The sequence below is a fragment of the Protopterus annectens genome, chromosome 5.part0 (assembly GCF_019279795.1).
Source record: "Protopterus annectens isolate FY-2018-M chromosome 5.part0, PAN1.0, whole genome shotgun sequence".
Classification (NCBI taxonomy): domain Eukaryota; kingdom Metazoa; phylum Chordata; order Ceratodontiformes; family Protopteridae; genus Protopterus; species Protopterus annectens.
In genome coordinates, this window is record NC_056735.1 from 1,704,638,996 (window position 1) to 1,704,657,940 (window position 18,945).

Sequence of the window (18,945 nt, forward strand, 5' to 3'; positions counted from 1 at the left end):
AAGCCAGGTCATATCTAGTCTTTGATAGAGTCACCGATTTCCTTTCGATGAAGGTTTGACCATCCACATACTGCTTACTCAGTCTTATTAAGGCCTTTGAAACCATTCCACATGTTGGTGTCATAGGCACATTCTCCTACTTCAGTGTTGACTCTTATGTTGTCTATTGAATAGCAAATTGGCTAATTGACAAATTCATACTGTTGAGCTAGAGGGTACCTCCTTTACAAAAAGTTTTGTTACTAGTGGACTGAATCTTAGTGGTTTTAGTGTATATGTAAATAATTAGCTGTATCATGTGATTATGATGTCAGCAGTGCACAGCGGGCCTAAAACAGAGGAAATAGCAGAACTGTTTACATTTGAGCACCAGGCATGTGCAGCGCGCCTCGGGGCTTAAATAGGGAGGAAGTGGAAAGGGGAAATAGCAGTAGGAAGGCAATCAAGGAGAACTAGCATAGCTGGCAGGTGGAATGTATCAGAATCAGTCAATTACACATGCAGCAGCCCAGCACACTAATATAAACTATGCAGACACCCTACAGACTTTTTTCCCCACAAACTCTACAACACTGGTGTACAAAGACGGGGGATTTTTAACTGGCAAAACTAACTAAAAATGTTAGAGGCTGCTGCTGCTTTACTCCATCAATATGTGCTAGAGACTGAGGGTGGTGAGGAGGAGAAGGCTGACAACTGACCCACAGTGAGGAGGAGGAGAAGAGTGTACAGACCCAGGGTAACCTACCAGGGCCTACATGAGCTGGAGATAATAGATTGCTATAGGATGGACAGGGACATTCTACAGCAAATCATTGAGCTGTGCCAGCCACTCCTCACACACAGTGGATTCCAAGGTACGTCTAGAATACTAGTCACAGGTACCTTCCAAAGACCAATTGGGGATACCTTGGGGGTCTCACAGGCATCAGCATCCAGGGTACTCCACCAGTTCCTGGATACAATGACACAACATGCCAATCAGCACATGTATTTCCCCACCGCCCATGAGGCACTGACCACACCTATGCATCTCTTCCACCATATAGCAGAATACCCTGAAGTAGTTGGTGCTATAGACTGCACATACATCCACATCAAAGTACCACCCAGTGAGCGGGGCAGGGTCTACATAAACTGCAAGGGCTTCCCCTCCATCAGCTGCCAGGTCATGTGTGATGCCCAGGGCATTATCATGAATGTATGTGCTGGCAGCCCTAGAAGCTATCATGACTCCCACATCTGGCATTGCTCACAGCTGTATCAGGTGTTTGCCAGGGGGGACATCCCTTCTGGCTATCTAGTGGGGGATGCTGGCTATGCACTGAAGCCGTGGCTGATGACACCCATCAGAAATGCAAACACACCCAAACAAGAACACCATAATGAGGCACATGCACAAACCAGAATCATTGTAGATCATGTGTTTGGGATGCTCAACTCAAGTTCTGCTGCCTTGATATATCTGGTGGAGCCTTGCAGTACTCTCCAACTACATGTACGCAATGTCCATACTATGTGCCATGCTACACAATATGATCCTGCAGAAACAGCTGCAGCAAGAACAGCATGGGGTAGGGCCACACCACCTCCCATCATTGCCAAGGCCAGCACAGGCACAGAGAGACTCGGAGGAGGAACATCCTGAGCCTGCCCCTGTAGGCAGAAGGAGGCATGCACAGCATGCCCAGGCCTTGGCAAAGAAGCAATGCATAGCACACACATTAGCACTGTAGGGACCCAGGGACTGATACCTCTCTCTGACTCACACAGACAGTAAAAGGGATGCCAAACATGACACTGCCTGAGCTTTACCATGTACAGGGAGTGTACTATGTGCATCCAACATAGTATATATATATATATATATATATATATATATATATATATATATATATATATATATATATATATATATATTAAATGTGCACTTAAATGGTATAGAGATTGAAATGTGATAGGGTTTGAAGAACTGTGCAAGAGGGTTTGAAGAATTGTGCAAGTAGATTTAATGTGTTTATGGATTTACAACTGTGCAAGTGAATATAATGTGTTTCCTCTCTCTCTCTGACTTTTGACTCCCCCATACCCCCTACACACATGCTCCCAATCACCAGGCTAGCCCCCACTGACCGCACCAACTATACCCCCCGGTCTCACTCTTTCACGCAGCCATTTAAGGGGTGATATCAACCAAACCAGCCCACAGCTGGTACCGTCCGCACTGACAGTCTTCTGGGACACTCTGTCATTCATATGCTCCTTGTCATGGGAGGCTCCCTACCAGCCCCCCCTTCAAGTCCACACCGCATTCCTCCCACTCCCCCATCAGATGGCATACCCACACATTACTTTACACACACACCGATACCAAAGCATAGTAGGACTCCCTACCTGACTCCTCCATCTTCCTCCGTTCCCTTCTTTACTTACCTTTGGAGGCAAAGACTCATAAGTAATGTGTTTATATTAGAATCATCACAGCATGACTGTCATCCTTCCTGGTCCCCCCCCCCCCAAATTTTTTTTTTGCACACAATCCCCTTTTTTGCACACAATCCCTTTTTGCACACAATCCCTTTTAGTATGCACACGGCACCACAAGGTTATTACTGTCTGTCTAATTTACCCAATGTAACTGCGATTGTAATGTTAATGAAAATGCACACAGCACCCTGCTTGTTCACACTTTACTATTGGAAAGGAACTGTTGTTAATTTAAATGGCCTGCTAGAACTAATGTATATAAAGGAAGTGAAAATGGTTGCTCATACTTATGAAACATGTCTTTCTGAAGAAGTCTTGATAATAAATAAGATGAAAGCGCTAAAGTTCTACAAGAGTTGTTGGTGTGATTTACTATTTTTTTGAATGCTTTTATTGTCACGAAGTTCAGTTCTTAGTTAAAATTTCTTCTCTTCGTTCAATTTTTTGAGTGCGGTTAATTTTAGATATATATATATATATATATATATATATATATATATATATATATATATATATATATATATATATATATATATATATATGCCTGAACACACATTGAAATACAACAGTGCATATAAAAAAGCCACATTAAATTCATACTAGCAAAACACCAAAAACTAAATCTATATTTGGTGTTAAAAAATATATACAAACTAAATGCTAATAGAGAATTCACTATGTCCATACATGGTAGATATACACATAACATTTCATGTGGCACATAGGGAAGTACACTGCGATGACCTTTTCAAAGATGCCTATCTACCAAGAGCCTTGAGCTTGAGGAGACATTTGATACAAATACAGTTATTGAGGCCTGGTGGTATGTGTGCTGACATACAAACTTGCCATTTTAGTTCACACTCCTCTAATTTAAGCTCACAAGGTCCACCCCTAATATTATGTTCCACTTGTTGTAGAACCACAAATTTGAATCTATGATTGGGTTGTTCCAAAATGTGCCTCGCCAAAGCATTGGTAGTAATGCTTTTACCAATGCTGTAAAGGTGTTCATACAGCATTTGTCTGATTTTTCTCTCAGTTTTCCCGATATAAGCAGCTTGACAAGAGGCACAAATTGCTGCTACACAACCCCCTGGACTCGCAGGTAAACTTGCCCATTATATGGTATGCTAACCTTATTTGTTATTTTAATGGATTTACATTGAGGGCATCTACCACATTTCAACATGCCCAAACCTTGCTTACTAGCTGCACTTACAACACTTCCCTTACCCCTCCTTTAGCACTGCTGCTGATGTGGCTCATCTTCAAAGATACCTTTGCACAGTTGTCCAACATATAAGCTCTGTGGTGGATGTGATAACTGCGTAATGCTATAGTGTAGCAAATTAGTTAGGTAGGAGTTCCACTCCTGGTCCTGGCAACTGTGTAAATGTCAGTGTTTGTGTATCCTTGTACAAACCTGAATTTGTGGTCATTCACACTTCCCTTACCTCTCCTTTAGCACTGCTGCTGATGTGACTCACCTTCAAAGACACCTTTGCGCAGCTCTCCAACATGTAAGCTCCAGGGAGCATGCAATAAATGTGGAACAATGTAGTAGCAGTAACTACATAGGCATGGGTTTGTATCTCATCCCTGGCAAGTGTTTGTGTGGGTACATATATCTACATATGTATGTCTGTATCTCAAAGATTTTGTCCCCATTTACACCCAGTACACATCTCAGTGCCTTACTTTAGCAGTCCTGCAGATATCATGCACCTTAGAAGTACGTGTTGCCAACCCAAAACCATGTAAGGTCAGTAGTGCATGTGGTAAATTCATAACATAATGGTCTGGAAAGATAGTTAGATAGAGGTTTGGACCTCACAACTGGCAAATATAAATGTGTATGTAGGGTAAAATATTTTTTGGAATCTCTCACTCACTACATCACCCAATGCCAGTATTTACAAGGGCTGGTGATGTTCCTCACCTTAAAAGTACCTTTGGATAACATCCGTCCTATAAGCTCTGTGGCATATGTGATAAATGCAGTACCCTGTAGTAGCAATACATAGCTACGTAGGGGTTTGAAACTCAGTACTGGCAAGTGTGTGCCTGTTATCAGTATCCTGTGATGGGGTTCGTGTGATTGTGTAATAACAGGATCCATTGGGGGGGGGTTTGCTAAATTATTATGTGAGGACCTAGTATATGTCACAATGTCCACATTACAAGGCCAACAGATGTCAAACACTGGAGAGGTTTGTGTAGACAATCCACAGCCCTAAATATGACAGTATGGATTAGTGAACAATATAGACAACCTTTCTATTACTCAGAGACCTCTCTCCCCCCACATATCATACACAAACACATTTGGCTAAGCAACAACCACTATATTGGTCGTTCCCCTGCATATTGCCTCACAGATAATACCCACGGTGTGATTACAGTGGACTACATGCCTGTTGACCACAACAATGCCACTGACATTAGAAAGTACTTTGATGTGTTACATCTCTTGACTGAGTGTGTGTTATCCAGCAAGTAAAAGGACACAACACCCTGTTCCATCCCCTCAGTAGCCCAATCAATGTGTACAGTGTCCCTTTTGCCATGTTCCCCACTGCACACCTGCAACAACTGTAGAGTCTCCAAACGTACCCCACAAAGGGAATATCATGCTTTATATACATGCCCTGTATGGACAGACGTCACTAACTCCACTGAATACCCATATCATACTGTCAATGCAGGTGCAATCACTACCTCAGTTACAGAGCCAGGTCTCACCAAATGAGGTCAGGAATGCTAGATAAGAAGATACCAATCTGTCCACACAACATGCCCCAGAGACCTCAAGCACACTTCCACACATCAAAGAACATGCATGTGGGACATGTGCACAACCCAAACACTGTCCATGTTATGGAATATAGATCACATACATGGGAAGCAGTGCACATCAGTGGCCACCCACAATAGAAACCTGGATGAGTGGATGGGGAACACAATACCCACCCCTGGTGACTATACTCCTGAGCCACACTGGGGACTATTGTCATGTGGCCTGATGCCAAGGTATTTCCTTGGGATAGCATTGTAGAGCCTCAGGCCTATTCACCTACTACACACCTGTGAAGCAATGAACCTATGGATCTCAGTACTGGCGTGTGTGTGTGTGTGTGTGTGTGTGTGTGTGTGTGTGTGTGTGATTGTGTGAATAGCAATCCTAGTGTGTTTGGTTGATGAATATCCCCTGTGTCTGTGGATATTAGCAATCGGAGGTGTGTCCAAACCAGAACATGTACCATTCTCAATTCTACAACAGATGTTGTACATCAGCATGTACTTATGTACAACCCTCAGCCCTATAATCTGTGAGGCATAGGCAATCACTGTGTTACAGACTTGGAATTACCGTGCACATACTGTATCCTGCCTAAGACATGCTGGATGTGTCACCACACTGCCATACCCTGTGGCCTTGCTGCAGGGCCACATCCTGGTGACAAAGATGCCTAGAATGGACATGGGATACAGCATGTGAGAACACAGTCACTCAGCACTTCACTTGTGGGGGGAGAGAGGGGTAAAGCTGGTACTGAATGTGTTGCCAAGACTGTGGCCAATATCTGTTGTCTCAGGATAAGTATTAGCTTTGTGCAGTAACTCACGCTGTGGAGGTTGTTGATGTAACTATCAATGCTGTTGTGACTGTTGTCAGTGTCTGCTGCATCTCTGCTGCCATAGATGCCTGTCAGGGACTCCATGAGGAATCCAAAGTTGTTTTTGAGGCTAATGAACGAGCTCAACAGTCATGGGACACCAGCTTTCCTTGCAACAGTGTCCTCCTGATTTACACTTCAGTAATGGCAGGGGACCATCACATTGTCTCCCAGTGTTTGGAGGACAGTATCTGGGTTGTCTTGGCTCTGGCTAGTGCCATGCATTCATGTACTTGTTTGTACAGTGCCTATCATATGATTCCACAGTCATGCAGCTACATCCCATTGGCATGCCTGCAGTGAAGACATCCACCCCTGTTTTCACTGAAGCAAAGTCAGCTTTGGAGAGTTTCTGCCAGGTGGTTATCTTTGTGGGGGGTGTGGCTGACATGTTGAGTTCCATGTTGATTATAGCCTGTGTGAATGTCACCATGCAGAGATTGACATCTGGAGATGAGCAATACTGCCATATTTAAGTGCCCAGCACAGGTCAAGGTTGTTGCATCCTCTACCATGGGTCAGTATGAGCTGGTCTAGGGCAATGGAAATGATGACTCCCAGAAGTGCGGGGCCACTGTACTGGTGATGGGCTACATTCCCCAGGTGATGGAGGGATAGTTGAAGACTCATACTATTGTCAGTGTCACACTGGACCATCAGAGATGGCAGGGTGTTGTGGAATGTGAATTGACAGTCTAGGGACATAGATGTGGACCCATAGCAGTCTATGGTCTGTATAACACTATTACCCCAAAGCAGTTGTACCAGAAGTATCTCCAATGCATTATGATGGGATGCTAGTCTGGAGGTGTTCCTATCCATAATGAATATGGAGACAAAACCACCTGTGGAGGTGTGGTGTGATCAATGTTTGGGGGCTGACAGCTGTGGAATGTGTCATAGCCTGATACTGCAGGTCTGCTGTCTGCTGCTGTGAACCACCTCTCCATTACAGCAGACGTCTTTTCCACTCCAACAACTGCTATGAGTGACTGCATCCTGACAGTTAGATGTCTACTGTTGAGCAGCATGACCCTCAGATTGCATACATGTGTAGCTGTTATGGTGGTAATAACATTAGGAAGCCTGCCTAATAAGGCACCATAGGTGTGACAAGACACATAGCCAGTACCTGGCAACCCAGCAGTGACAGATGTAGGACATCCATGGGAGGTCATTGGGTTCTGGCAATCATGCCATCCCAGGCAAAGAGGAACTGGATCACCTGAGAATGACACACACATAACACATAAGCCAATGTTGCAGTCAATTATCTGTTGATAATACCACAGCATCATTCTGGGTGACAGTGGTACACTGCCCAGGGTTACTGTCACACCTGTCTGAACCGCAAAATCAGAGAGTTCAACCATGTATTCTGTCATGTAGTCCAGGGAGGTGTGTCCCAATTCATTCACACCCACATGGATACGGAGTGATACTCGTAGTTGTTGTGGAGTGACATGACTGGCACTGTCATGTGTTAGATGTTGGCATGTGATTGATATTTGGCTGTTACCTGCTCCATATTCAACCTAGTGAGTGGGATGTGTGTGCCTCAGTATTGAGTTACCCATGATCACTGTATTGTGCAAGGTGGTTAGCCTTAGAGGTTTAGGTTGGGGGCACACTGTGTAGGTTAAATATATGTCCCTTGGCATGTGCCATGTCATGGTGTCTGAGTGGGTGTCTGCCTTGCTGGTCTGTGCTGTTTGGGTAGATGTCCATTGAGTGCCTCTGGGAAGGTGGGCATGTGGCTTTTCATTGTATGTCATGGCTGTCAAAGTGTGTGTCATGGCAAGCTACGTATCCCACATGGTGTGGTGCAGGTGTTGATCTTATCCTCTTGAACTGCTAGTCCATTATTTGCTTGAGAGTGCATATGCCCACATTGGGTGATATATGGGTAACCCTCACAGGTCTGAGTGTTTGGAGTTTAGAGGGCAGGGTTGTCTGTGTACACGTGGCAGTTGCAACAGTGTCCCAGAATGGACATGTGCACCAGGTCAATTGGTGAAAGCACAGATAACCACCCTTCATACATGCTAGGAGGGGTGGACATAACTAGTAAGTACTGGGGCAACATATGTGATGAACAAGTACTACTGATGGCTAACAGATGTGCCACACCTCATGATACAATAACCTGGTGAAGTGCCAAGCCATAATGTTAGTTGTGCAAGACAGAAAGAGCTAGCATGATGTATGAGTGGAACAGAAGGCAGACTGTTTGCCACCTGTAATACTTTACCACAGCTGTGCACTTATCAGCACATTTGGCCATGTGATACTTCAGTAAGCTCTGTAGTGTGTGCAGTAACTGTGTAAAACTAAAAGACATACCTAGCAAATCTGAAGTTCTAATCCCAATACTGGCAAGTGTGTGTGAAACATGTACTATCCGGCTCATACCTTTTTTGACCTGCATACTACCCTTTACACTTCCCTTCACTCCAATTTAGTAGACCTGTTGATGTCATCCACCTCAGAAGTACCTTTGGTTGAGTTGGAAATGTATAAGCTCTGTGGCGCATCTCATAACTGCATAGCACTAAAGTAGAGATAGGTAGCAGTTCTAATCCCAATGCGGCCAAATGTGTGTGAATCATGTATTGTCTGGATCATACCATTTTTGACCTGTGTGCTACCCTTTACACTTCCTTTCACTCCAATTTAGTAGACCTGTTGATGTCATCCACCTCAGAAGTACCTTTGGTTGAGTCAAAAATGTAGAAGCTATGTGGCGTGTCTCATAACTATGTTGCACTAAAGTAGGAATACCTAGATAAGCAGGCATTTTAATCCCAATACTGGCAAGTGTGTGTGAATCATGTACTATTTGGATTATACCATTTTGACCTGTGTACTACCCTTTACACTTCCCTTCACTCCACTTTAGTAGACCTGTTGATGTCATCCACCTCAGAGGTACCTTTGGTTGAGTTGGAAATGTATACACTCTGTGGCGCGTCTCATAACTGCATAATACTACAATAGGAATACCTAAATAGGCAGGAGTTCTAATCCCAATACTGATGAATGTGTGTGTGAATCTATCTGGCTCATACCATTTTTCACCTGTGTACTATCTTTTACACTTCCCTTCATTCCAATTTAGTAGACCTGTTGATGTCATCCACCTCAGAAGTACCTTTGGTTGAGTTGGAAAAGTGTAAGCTCTGTGGTGCATCTCATAATGGTGTAGCACTATAGTAGGAATACCTAGATAGGCAGGAGTTTTAATCCTAATGCTGGCAACTGTTTGTGGGTGTGTGAGGATCAAATCATGTGTGTCTTATACTATTGTGATGTGCATACCATACATGGCTGCTGACCACCTCCCACTGCCATTACTTTATACAGTGTGGTGACAGCATCTGCCTCACATGCAGCAGGTTAAACTATTGTACAGTCCTTTGTACAGATGTGTCTGGAATATCCGTATGTTTGAAACCTATCGTGGCGGAAGAGATCTGTGTGCTTTAACAATGCCCATGTATGTGATATTATAGCCAAATAAGCCACAGTGAGTGTACTGACACATATGGCAACATGAGGCATCATACCTGACTGAAACATCATGCTGATAGGATGTCTGCTGCCCTCACAGGTGGCCTGCCTTGTAGGTGCAATACTTGAGTACAGATGCTCGGTTTTACAAGTGAACTGTACCTGTTATGGGTGACATTAAAGGCTGAAAGAGGTGTGGACTGTCATATTGTGGTCCTAATTAGTGTGTAACAGGAACACCTTGCATCTTAAGAGGGGTGTGTACACAATTTATATCCACTGTACACCAGTAATGTGTCACACATGACTTTACCTTGGGACATTTTTCCAGCAAAATTTGGTGGCCTCTGTCCAGACGTCTTGGCACTGACAAGTTGTGAGGTATGCTATAGGAATGTAGATTTCACATCAGATAGGTCCCAGTGGTGACCACTGTGATGCAATACAGTTAACCCCAGCACAAGTGAACATGCACATAAAGCAATATAGCTATTACTGATGGTTGTGTGCATTGTAAATTGTATATGCTTCACATGCCTGGGATATTGCCTGGCAACAACAGAACAATGTAATACCCACCAGCTACAGGCTGTTGTCCCATATGCAGACCAGAGGGTCCTAGGTAGTTGTGAGAGGGAGTTAGTGACAGCAGATGCACATATGGCCTTTGTATAGGATGGATGCAGCATGTCTGCACATTTACAGTACTAACCACAATAATACAGAATGTCCTGTCCTCACCATAGATGTGCACCTCTGTGCATTAGAAAACCCCATCCACAACTGCAATCGGACCTAACACATGCATGTTGATACAATATAGATATATGTATGTCTGAAACATTAGTGCACTAATCCCCACAGGGCCATTACCTGCACGCTCCTCATCAAGTGTGTGTGTGTGCAACCCACCTCCACAATGCTTCCATCAGCATCATGGCTTGTGTATTTGGTGTGTGGCCCAAGTGTGGTGAGGAGCTCCTCGGTGGGTATCAGTGGGGGCTGGATGGCTGGGACCCCACCTATGTCTAGCCAGTCCCTTCATACAGCAGCAGGCCATTAATGGGAATGGCATTTGAGGTCAGTGGCCTGATGCTGCATATGCACATAAGTTCTGCTGTGCAGTTCAGCATCATTTACCCTGTGGACCACACTCTTCCACAGGGCAGTCCTCTCTTGCACATTTTCTGCTCTCCGTCCACATGACAGGGCATAATGTCCAATCACATATTGGGTGATGATGTCTGTTTCCCCAACAGAGAATGCTGGTAGGCGAGCACTCTGAATATTACCTGGAAGACATGAACAGGAAAAGGTCACATGACCTCATACGGTTGTCAAAATGCACATCAACAGTGGATATTACTTGCAAATAATCCAGACTATCCTGGAAACCTCCAAGCTATCATGGCTAAAGCAGTTTGCATTACACGCCTGTCCCTGAGCAATCTTATTCCCCCCAATGTAGGAAACTTGATTGCATAATCCTCTATCCTCCACCCATTTCTGTGTAGAGGGTTGACAGTGGTCATTTTCCATGTGGATCGTGTGTGTATGGTGGCAGGTCTGTGTTTGACTGTGGTGTGTGATGAAGCTCTGAGCACATGCCTGAGGTCATGTAGGAGGCAGACACTGAGGTTAGTATGCCCCATAGAGATATGCTGTTGTTGCCATCAGTAGGCAATATGTACATGCTCACCATTGCTGTGAGGAGGAGTGTGGTTGATGTGCATATCTCCATGTATGACTGGGTTGGACAGGGTGGCCAAGTTCCCACCTAACCTGTGTGTTGCAGGTTGCCTATATCCATAGCATGTGTGTATGAGGTGTTATACCCCCAGCACAGGGTCAATTGTGTTGTTTCATCTGAGACTTACAACATATGTGGAGACATGGTTGCAATTGCCCTTGGTGGTGTGGATATGTCCGATTCATAGTCATAGTCAGACTTACAGTACATCACCTGTGACCTTACCTGCTTGCTCAGATATAGGTGGATTTGCTTCTAAGCTGTTGCCTGCATCTATGTGTCCCTGTACAGCCAATGTAGCAACTTATTATGTGGTTTGTGTATTGCTGCTGTCCACCAAAGGAGATTACTCTACCTTGGTGGAGGCTGGATATACAGGTCAGGTACTGCTCTGTCCATATAGCTACAGTGGCTATAAAGGATACACTGCCTGGTATTTATGTGATTGGAACATGACACCACAATAACTCATTTCATAATTCCCACCTGTAGTGTGACCTATAGCCTGAGAATTCAATTGAAAACATAACAATCTGGTCTATGAAAACATATGGAAATAATACTCAGTACAATAAGCCAACTGAATAAGTGTGCACACCCTTAAACTTGTGTATGCACCTCTTGAGATGGTTGCAGCATTCACCCATCTTGGTCTGGACTCTAACATCATAGTATATCTTCACTCGGCAATAGCTGCTCATCTTCCTAGAGACACCTTTGATTGTTTTGCAATGGACTTGGACAGGTTAGGGGTCACATTCAAGATGAGAAACATTATAAAATGATCTTCTGTGGTCTGATTGTCATACGGAACAAAAACCTGGCATTCCAACAGGGGTGTGTGCACTTGTGATATCCACAGTATATAGGTGTTGATATAGCTGGTAGTGGTAGGCATGGACAGAGGCTCATAACACAGGTGGACACTTCTCTGATTAATACCTGATAATCATGCCTACTCCAGTACCCACATCAGTGTCAGAGCAATGCAACCACCAGTAGCTGTACACATATATGTCTGTTGTATGCACTGACACTGATATAACACACATGCGCAACATGCACAACCTATTTACCTGACTGCTTGAAACCCATGTGATTAGTTTTGTGCCTTCCAGCTGAACATATGCATACATACATGTACTCAGGGGATACATGGTATACATTTCAATTGAATCAAAGTATAGCACGCTATATTTACAGTCTTGCTGCTCAAGCATACTTGTCAACCTGTTACAGCAGTATATCTAGACAATGGCACATATAAATGGGTGTCAAAAGGGACATCAGTATTGATACTGTATTGATATAGCTGCACCATACATTTGTACGTTGATTGCACAGTAGGGTTTGACATCACTGTAATAACCTGGAAAATGCGCAACAGTCATAAGTAGGCTAGTATGTTACAATGCCATTGCTCACAGACCTGCCAATGGTTTGGGTGACATAACACAGGTACATGTGTATGTGACTACAGATATTAGTCACAAATGTGCTTATTGTCCAGTGGAACACTGTACAGTTGAATGTTATTAAGTCAATATATCACATACAATTCAACACACATCTGCAACAGTACTCTACTATGTACACGCCATCTATAGGTGTCTTAGCTTTACAAGGTAAATGTGTCATACTCATAATCACAAGTAACATGGATATGCAAAACATCCCATTAACTGGCCTAGCAGTGGCACAGTCACAACTGTTTGGACATCACTGAGTTTGTCATATATGAGCTGTCCTTTCACAGAGTCAGGCTCATGAGCTGTGTTCCCACCTCACATCCTTTCAGAGCATCACATCTGGACAATGCCTAAAATAATGGGGGGATAAATAGGGGCAGACTTTAAATATACCTGCTACAAACATAAGAAGTTCGTAGAATGATACATTTAGCATTACAGTGAATATTCCTAAGGATGTGGAGTCTCAAACTCAAGTGTTTGTCATTACCTGATGACTTCAATCCTCAGGTATTTGGCAGTAAAGTACAGATCTCAGGAGGAACAGACAAAAATACATGATGGTAAAATGTGGATATTCTGTGATGATCTGTACAGTTGAGAGGTATGTCTGTGATATCTCCCACTGCAGACAGGGCCAGATGCTATGGCCATAGCAGCTGTATAGCAGAACATTAGTACAGCATGTCTTGTTGTGACATATATTCCTCCAAACCATATTTTCCATTATTACAGACCAAGTATTACATTCAATTACTTGCTTACATGTTCCACTTACCTTTTTTCTTTCTTCTCTTTTCCACTTTATGTCTCATTTGTTATTGCTCTCTCTCTCCCTGTGCACTACAGGTATAGAGCTGATTTGAATAGGTGTCAGCATGGCTTTTGTAGGTGATGCTCATGACCAGGTGATAGCCTGTGCACCTACTGGGTTTCCCCACTTGCTAATTGCATGCAGAGCAGCTGTGTAGTTCTTCCAATAGCCAATGTCATGGCAGCACACTCCTGTAAATGAGTACTCCTTGTGGGCATTGGCTCGTTCCCCTTACTTGTGAGGAAGACATCCTGGAGTTGTGTGGGCTACTAGGTCTTACAACAAGACTTGTGCAGAAAAGCCAACTAAATGGTGGAGAATGTTCAGGACTTAGGAGCAGAATGTGAGTTTTTCTGTTAAATGTTTGGAATACTGCTAGTTTAACAGGTTTTGTCTGCACATGCTACTTCTGCATGGGTTTCAGTCTGACAAAGTTCTGCCTCTGCATTGCTCTCAACTGTAGGACCATCCACATAATGGCCACAGGTTAGCCTGTCATGTATGGGCTGTTCCTCAGACAGGTGTTCTTGGCAAATCAGTAGCATACTCTGGTGATTGCATTATGCAGATCGTAATATCTTTTTTTTCTGACTTTATATCCCTCAGAAAAGATATGCTACAACAAACCTTGTAACACCAGCAACTTTCTCAGTGTATAACAACAATATTTCATGTATGGTCGTGTATTTGAAATTCTGTCCACCAATTATATCATTTATGGGGACTGTAGGGGGTGCAGATGTGAGTGTCATGGCTACTTTTCTATCCAACTCTGCATGCTGCCCCAGTTGTGGGTGGTCTATCAGCAGCATATGTTTGTATGGGCATTTTGGGACATGTATGTATATATATATATATATATATATATATATATATATATATATATATATATATATATATATATATATATATATATATATATATATATATATATATGTATGTATGCATGTATGTTTGTATGTGTGTGTATATTATATATATATATATATATATATATATATATATATATATATATATATATATATGTATATACCTCAGCATTTATTGTTAATATATCTATATATTGTACACATATATGGATCTCCCTACATATCTCACTCTCTCTCTCTATGTATGTTTCTATTCAGATATATATATTTATAGATGCCAATCCTTCCTAATTGCACACTTGTCTCTTCCATATTGTAAACTGGCTCTAAAGAAGGGTATGTTTGAAACAACATTTGAAAGCAATATAGCTGAGGTGGTTTAATGGTAAATTGCATAGGCTATGGTGTGCAAGGTTGTGGGTTCATGACCTGCAAGGGATGTTTATTTTTTCGCTAGGCAGAACAAGAACTGTTGGATACAGAGTGATTAAGGCAGTTTTGAGCAGCTTTGAGCTGGTTGGCGTGGGTTGACGGTAAGCATGGCTAATGTACAGTTAAACAAACAGGCGCTTATATCGTGTATGCTTCGCTTACCATTGTGCAAATCTGCTTAGCATTTACATTTAAGGATTGCTTAAATGTAAATGCAAATCTGCTTAGCATTTACATTTAAGCAATGCTCACACCTGCTAAGCATAGCTTAACCTTGGTAACCAGTGATCACATACCAGTCTGATAAGATATAAAGGTAATGACATCTTTAATAAGTGTACTTAATTTCCTGTACATAATACGCTTCTATGTGCTGTCATACAGTAGCAGAGGGTGTGAGTATACTGTATGGGACACCTGGATATACATGGGTAGTACCACAATCTGTTTTGTTTGGATTTGATTCAAACATGGGTAGTATCGCAAGTTATATCCAGTCACACTTGCATGTTACACCAGCTACAGAGCACTGGTTGACAGAAATAGTTTAACGCATATGGTATAATTACGTTAGTACTTTTAACAGTGCTTTTTCAAGTAAGAGTAGATTGCAGATTGTAGCACTGGAACCATACACCCCTGCATTTAAAGCTGGACTCAGAGTACTGTGTATCTTGTTCTAGGTGTTTGAGCTGCATGTTTATATGCATCTCCAACTGGATGTTGATCTAATATGTTGATATTAACTGTAGACTACTATGTTCTTTGGACATGTCATTGAGGATTTCTGTCATGTAGTAATGGAATACCTTTCAGTTTCAGACGTGTATCTTTCAATACATTCATCCTAATGCATAACCTGTTGTCTATCTACTTTCTGTCTGTCCTCTGTACAGACATGCAGATGTCAGATATTGCTACGGCCATACCACTATGTAGGTGCCCACATTGTATTGTGCTGTGGGGCTGGACACTACTGCTAGTTGCGACATATGGGACATTTGTGGGCCTTGCCTCATTTCCTTGCCTGTGTGAAGGACATTACAGAGGTGGTGGCCTGCAGATTCACATACAGTGGGTGGCAATATGTCACAGCACATGACATGTGGAGACAGCCAACAAACATGAGAGACATATCCCCAGATTTGCAAACAGATTCTAAGTCATCAATGCTGTTATACACATGATGGATTGATAGATTGACCGGGTTTGTGTGGACATGCATTTAGTGTGTGACATCACAACTCACAGTGATACGTCTCTGACATACCTCTCCCCTGGCTCAGACTGGCCACATGTCTGCCTGTCATGTTTTGTGTGTTCTCCAGACAGTTGGTGTCCTTGGTAAATCAGTCCTGGACTCTGGGGAATGCAGTAAGTAAATACTCACATCTACTGGTATTACCGACGTCATATTCCTCATAAAGGATGTTACAACAAATCCAGTAACATCTGCAGCTGTCTCAATGTATGACAGCAGTATGTCAAATCTACCCCTGTGTTTGTGCCTGTGTTCCCACCGAGTGATATAGGGGTTGATACCAATCTTAGTGAGTGGGGAATGTTATCAAATGCTTTGGCAAGATCAATGTAGGCTGTAGGTGTCACCTTGCCTTCATCCACAGCTCAGGTCGCTGACGGCAAGAAGTTGACCAGGTTGAATGAGAAGGTAGGACCTCCCCTTCACAAAGGAAAACTGTGTGGGATCCTGAGTCTGCAGATTCCCATATCTCTGTTTATTAGGCATGATGATCCATTCCATACCTTCACATAACAGACTTGTTTGGCAGTTGAGGTGGTATTTCCCTGGATCTGTAGTTACACCTCATTTATGGGGAGGGGTGACTGTAGCAGTGCACAATTCAGTAGGGACAAAGCCTGAGGTGAGGCTGTGCTTGAAAAGGGCACATAGGTAAGGTGCCAGGTCACTCTGTAGTTCATGTAGAACACAGCCAGACATATTCTCAAGTCCCATACAGGCTGTATTCTTGGCCTTGGACAGTGGTGTTGTATCCTGTGCTGCAGTAATACTGGGTGCCTGGTGGTGTACTGGTATTGTGATTGGTCCTTTGGGGGGATGAGGTGTACTCTTTGCACTCAAGATGCCAGCCAGTATATTGGCATTATTTGTTGGCTCACTCTGAGAGTTACCATTGTCTAGTTGCTTAGAACAATTCTTGGAATTGACATGGAGATTCTTTAAATAACTGTATGAAGCCTGGTGGTTGTCTTTACTATGTGCTCCAAGTCTGTTTTCACAGCTAACTTTGTAGTATTTGATGAGGGATCTCAACTATTCATTGAGGCTGATAAGGGTTTCTTTCCTGTCTTGGGACTACCTTATTCCACATCAGTTCCCTCCTTTTGTTGTACAGTTTCTTTATGGTAGGGGACGACCAGATCAGCTTCCTTTTTCTGGAGGTGAGGGTCCTGGTTGCATTGGGTAAGGTGGTATCCATGCATTTGTGTATGTGTTCATAGTGCATTGTTGTTTGATTCAGCTGTCATACAACTAGTCTCCATTTGCATGGTTGATGTGAGGTTATCCACCTCTGCTTTTATTAGGCCATAATTAGCTTTGGAAAGGCTTTTCATGGTGGTTACCTGTGCAGTGGTGGTGGTGTGGCTGTGAATTTCTAAAGGTAATTACTTTGTGTTCAAATATAACAAGTGAGGAGTTGACTATTTATTTATTTATTTTATTGACATTTGTTGACCGGGTTAGTCCAACTGGGATTTTGTCCCATTTTCAGTGGAGACCCGAGGAGAAAAGCTCCAGATAGTACAATAAAAAAATGCTACAGTAGTATACAGGTATAGCAAACAATAGAAATAAAACTAGTAATTTCAGTATAAAAACACAAACAAAACAATACAGTAGTAAATAATAAACAAAATTAACAATAGTTAAATGACAGCACAATGTTTTTTTTTTTTTTTGCTATGTAACTGTACTGGTGGGGATAGAGTTCAGAAGTATGACAAGAATAGATGGAGTTGGTGCACTATTGGTGTAGAACAACAGTTACCCATGTTAGAAAATACCAGGTCAATGTGATGGGCATGTGCATCGGTACATGAGTAGCTTTCCCACTTAATGGTGGGGTAGTTGAATTCAATCAATATGAGGTGCTAGGTTGGACACTAATATTCACCAGGGTGTTTATGGACATTGCAGGTGAGTCTTGGGAAATATATGGGGACCTATCACAGGCTACAACCTGAATCTCTGTCTTACCCAATGTCAGCTACGCCTGCAAGATCTGGAATGCATAATGTTGGCCTACGACTCTGGGGGTGTATACATCCTTTATGAATATGAATGTATCACCACCTTTGGAGCTTCAGTCCACATTCTGTAGCCAAAAGTTGTGGAATTACATATAGGCTGGTACTGCAGGGGTACTTCCGGCTGCCTTTCTCCAGGTGTCCATTACAGCACAGACGTCATTGTTCCCAATTTTTAAGGAATACTTCCAGTGACCGAGTTTCCAAATTTAGAATTCCAGTGTGCAGCAGCATGACCCTCTGATTGTCATTTCTTTGTAGCTGTCATATATTTCTGTATATTTATGTATACATATATTTATATATATGTGTATGTATTTATTAAGCTGAGTGTGTGCATATTTTTATATTTATATATATGTGTATGTATTTATTAAGCTGTGTGTGTGTATATATATATATATATATATATATATATATATATGGATATGAATGTGGATGCATATCTCTCTCTCTCTATATATATATATATATATATATATGTATATATATATATATATATAGATATAGATATATATATATATATATATATGTAGGGCAATAATTACAAGAGGGCCCTAGCCTGTGCCCCTTCACCCGTATTTACACAGCCTCAGAGTTGTTGCAGTAAGAAGTTCAGAGTGCGAATCCAATGTCTAAATGCACT